The 5,029-nt window shown below is 42.1% G+C and overlaps 1 pseudogene across 1 annotated transcript; it reads right to left on the reverse strand.

The window, feature by feature from the left end:
* Window positions 1-2,723: 2,723 nt before the first annotated feature.
* Window positions 2,724-4,604, reverse strand: LOC149022041 (polygalacturonase-like; annotated as a pseudogene). Its single transcript, XR_016172022.1, has 4 exons — window positions 4,144-4,604; window positions 3,747-4,039; window positions 3,417-3,642; window positions 2,724-3,138 (listed from the first exon to the last, which is right to left on the reverse strand). The product of XR_016172022.1 is annotated as a polygalacturonase-like (transcript).
* Window positions 4,605-5,029: the final 425 nt, after the last annotated feature.

Consider the following 5,029-nt stretch of genomic DNA (forward strand, 5'->3'; position numbering starts at 1 on the left):
CTGCCTTCTTTGGAGGTTTTCTAGCATGACCCTCGGCCGAGGCTCCACTAGAAGCTACTCGAAGAGCCTCAATGTTCAACTTGCTAGCCATTGCAAGAATGAGAGCAGTGTGTTAGAAAAATGAAAGAAGTAAAATGAAATGATATGCAGGTAGTACTAAAAGAAGAGTGGGGGGGCTCATCCTCGGGAGAAGGCCCACAACTGTAAGACAACTGGATACCTCATGGGGTACCCATGAATTGTTATCGAGTCTGCCTTGACTTAGGTGATTCTCTCAAGAGTCGCTTCTTCTACGGCAGATAACTTAACTAGGGCATTGAGTTCTTCAATCACATGGGTCGACCCTCCATGAAGGTAGTCAGGAAAGAGGGTTGGGCAGTGGGCTTGCAGAAGAAGAAGAAGCAACTTTTCCACCCCTTGGTGGATGTAGGCATGGAGCCAAGAAGAAGAATATTCCCCGACCAATTGACTAAGTTATTTGCATGCCTAGTAAGGAATAGCCACCCACTCTAGGATTGACACTTCATTTTGAAGAATTGATGAAGAAGGGGGAAAGCAAGGTAACTCCAACATTATAATAGAGCCTCCAAATCGAACTATGTTTCTCCAACTATTCAGAGCTAAGTTGGAGTGGGCAACTCCATAGTGGTTGAGAACAGCCTCAAAGAGTTCATGCATAGGTAGCCGAAGGCCACCCAAGAAGGCATTGGCATACAAGGGAAAGAACCCCTCAAGAGGCTCTTCCACTCAATCAGACTCAGAGGGTGATTGAAGAACATAGTCATCAGGGACTTCACAAAACTCCCTTAAGCGGTTAAGATCAAATTGCTTAAGATTACAAGTTAAAAGTCGAATTTCCTATCAAAGTTCACATGAGAAAGAATCATCGGCTTGCCTACTTCAAATAGTTCCTTCACCAAGAGCAAGCCCTTATCAAGCTTTGGGGGACATCGGGTTTTAGATCCCGCAGGTTGGGAAAGTGGAGGACGTGGTGAAGAGTGCCTTCGAGGAATGGTTTGAGAATAGATCAGAGAAGGCTGATATACCATTTCTCCCTCTTGGTAGCGAGAAGGGGTGGAATGTATGGGAGAAGAAGGCTCAAGACCAACCAACTCGGGACCAAGGTCATAGTGCAAGGGTTCTTTGCTAATGGGGTGTTCTCTAGCTAAATTAGCAACATCTCTTAAAACTTCTTGAGAATCCACATAGTCGGGTAAATCATCATGATTAGAGAAGTACTTAGAATGTGTTCATGAAGAAGGCTTGAGACTGGATACTTCACTAGCATGAACTTCCCGTGGAGAGGAGGTTCGGGCAACTTCCTTGCCCTTCCTAGACCTACCCATCCAACAAATCGAAAAAGGCAAATCAAAAGAAAGGAAACCAACGAAGGAAGGAAAGACGACTTACTAGTTGAAGAACTAGTTGAAGAGAGTGAAGTCAATCGGACAAACGGAGAAGCTCGGGATCTAAAATCACAATTTCAAACTTCAGATGAATATGAAAGTCACTAACTCCCCAATTTTAAACTAACAATTGAAAAGAAAAGGTCGCAATCTAACGGCTTAAAATCAACCAATGTGACAATCAAGAAAGCAATGATTGGGCTTCTCAAGTCATAATGAAAAGAAACTATCACATTGAAACCACGTAATGGTTGGGAACCAAAGGGCGTAACGTTTGGAGACAACTTCAATGGGTATGACCCTTGAACTTCTTGAACGATGCCATCAGAGCTTGACCCGTCGAATTTCTGAAGAACTAGTCCTGAGAGGACCCCCAAGGACTTGGACGAGAAATTGAGACAACCCTCTCGAGTAGGGCACTTGGCAAAAGAAGCATTCCACACACTCGAGAAGTCCACCGAATGGAATGGGAGGGGGGCTCGTGTAGTGGCTGATGACCAGCCCTAGCACCCCATGGTCGGGATAGCCTATGCCCCCATCGGTGAACAAATGAGGAACCTCCCCCTTGGGGAATATATGAAGAACCTCCCCCCCCCCCCCCCATCAGGGAAGTATGAGGAGCCTCCCCCTTGAGGAATGTAAGAAGAACTTCCCCATCGGGAAGGGATGGTAGCAAGAACCCTTAGCAAGGTAAGTATGAAAGGTCCCTCTCGGGATAAAGTGAAGAACCCCCTATCACAAAGAACCCAGATTGAGGAGTAAGTATTCCAAATCTAGAGAACCACGTTTGGAGAAGTCTTCAAAGAAAAACTAAGTCAAAGTAGCTAGTTATAGAAGTAATTACCTCAAACGCCCATATCTCCACCTCGTTTTGTTGTAAACGCTTCCTTGATCAACTCTTGAAACATTGTTCCGGAGTTTCGAATATAAGTACTAAGTTGACCAAAAAAAAGAAAAATATAAAGGTACAGTTTAGGTTTTTGCGAATATGGCTTTCTCAAACATATTGGGTTTTGAATGTTTTGAATTCCTTAGGCAACTTAATTAGCTTCTTCTTAATCACATTTACCAAACAAAAGTTAATTTAAGGTCCTTCCTAACCACACTCCCATTCCTTGATTCTTTAGCCCTCTGTTAAGTTCTATGCTTTGTGTGCTTGATTTGAAACAAGATACCAAATGAATGGTATATGGAACATTCATAGCTCATTATTGTGATATCGATTGATCCCGATTGGCAGAGACATATAACATCAAATCTCTTTTAACAGTCATTTATAGAGAGAGAGAGAGACAGAGAGAAATTTTCTTTTAGGGTGGCTCAATTGCCTACCGCATTAAGAGAAATTTGTATTAAACAGTCATTCACTAATACACACGTCAATCAGCCCTAAGGGCCAAGAAGCATTTGCACCTAGATATTTATACATGCACTGCCCAAACATGCCAAGGGTGAGACACAATATTCTTTGTATATAATGCTATCTAAAGTGATTCTTTTCCTCGTCCAGATACTACAAACAGCTCGAGGGATTTTCCACACCATAAGATGTTCCACCAGCATTTGAACAAGATGATTGAGCCGCTTCACTACCATAAGTGAGCTCGACATCTTCCATACTTATGTTACTGCATGGGTACTCCGAGCTGCAATCAAACTTCACTGCTACTTCCGTCGCCGATGTTCCATTGATGTTCTTATACGTCACGTTACTAATTTTAACACCTGAAACCTGTTGTAAAAATACCAAATATTTGAATTAAAAAATTAAAAAATATATATTGTAATATTACTTAGGAAATGGGTCTAATTTTGAAATTGGTCAGACAATAGGCTTCCCCAAAGCGTGGGTCCAGCTGGGGAAAAACACATTAAAATTTTTTTTTTACCGTGGGCCCACTGTTTTGTGGTTGGGCCTCGGGGGGGAGTGATCCCGCTTTGGGCTTGTATAAAATTTGATATTAAGTAAGAGAGACTAATAATATGAAATTTCCAAAAATGCCGTCATACCTTTCCACAGTTCTGCTTGCTTGGGCAGTAATATTGGTCAATAACGATGGGGTTATTGGCATTCTTCATGATAGCGTCTTCAAAAAGGACTCCCTTGACAAAACCGTTACTTTGTTTAGCCCAAGTTTTGATTCTAAAACCGTTCTGGGTCCCATTGAAAGTAACGGTTTTAACGGTAACGTTTTGCACTCCTTGCTCTTTGGCATCCTTACCCAAACTCCCAATACTGCATTAGTTAAAAAATGCAATCCATGGCCACATTAGCTTTCATAAGTTCGTTTCATTAAGGCTATGTTTGGATGCCAAGAAGAGAAGAGAAAGGAAACAAACCTAATGCCATGTCCAGGTCCACAGGAAATATTTTCCATCCACAAGTTTGATGCGCCGGGGCCGATAGAAATGCAATCATCTCCGGTTTTGATTTTAGCTCCCGTGATCGTAACATTGCTCGACGATTGTACGTGAATACCATCCGTGTTCGGGCTGTTGCTGTCGGCCGACACGGTCACTGATCGGACGTTCACATTCCGGCAGCCGCCGTTGATGACAATGTGAAACAGTTGGCTGTTTAATGACTTCAAACCACTAATCACAACATTCTGGGAGCTGGAAATGCCTAAATTCTGCACGAGAAGAAAAAGCTGAATGAGGAGGGGCGTTCCATGTATAAAATAATGGGCTTATATGGGCCTGGAGTGAGAAGGCCCATTAAAGAATTTGAACGTACCGAAGCCCCAGAGGGACAAGTAGACTTGCCGGCATTCTTGCAGGACCAGAGAGAAGAGCCTTGACCGTCAAGGGTTCCACCGAGAATGGTAACTCCGGTGACGGAGTGAAACTTGATCCAAGTTCCGCTTTTTCCGATGACATTGTAATTGGACGGAGCAACGAGGGTTCCGGCGATGCGAATGGTGATGTGGGTGTTGTTGCAAGGACCGGTAAAGTTGAGATTTTTAAGCAAAAACTTCCCTTGAGGAACGTAGATAATGGCAGAACTGTGACAACTGCAAGCGCTGGACCAGGCCGTAGTAAAGCCTTCGTCGAGTCGGTTTTGCCGTCGTTCTTCGCACCTAACTGAACAACATTGTATGTTGGAGTTGCTGCATTTGCAGTAAAGAAGAAGAAGAAGATGATGAAGGAGAAGATAGGGTTCATCATCTTCAAGGGAAGTTGAGGAGCACAGGAAGAAGAAGAAGAAGAAGAAGAGTGAGGAGTTGATGGAAGAAGTTTGAGCAGTTAACGGGTATTTATAAAGGATTAAAATCCAATGGATTTAAATTTATTATTTCTTGAAATATACTTTTATTGAAACCTAAGAAAGAAACTTGAATATAAAATTGTAGGGGAAGTAGGGGGTTTTCGCATGCATATCTAATTTTATTCGGTGCATTCTGCATGTCAATAGCTACAAAAATGATTGCTTGAAAGTGGTGTATAAAGATTATCATTATTACTTGTTAAATTTTAATTATTTACAATCATATCAACAATATTTTCAATTTTTGGTATAAATTTTTTGTCAATACTCATGCTTTTTTAATACTGGAAATAAAATGTCGTATGCAAGTAGAAGTATGGATCTTTACCACTCAACCAACCCTGCATTGACTTAA

Source organism: Hakea prostrata, chromosome 3 (assembly GCF_041222555.1).
Source record: "Hakea prostrata isolate BN-2017 chromosome 3, UWA_Hpros_2, whole genome shotgun sequence".
Lineage (NCBI taxonomy): Eukaryota > Viridiplantae > Streptophyta > Magnoliopsida > Proteales > Proteaceae > Hakea > Hakea prostrata.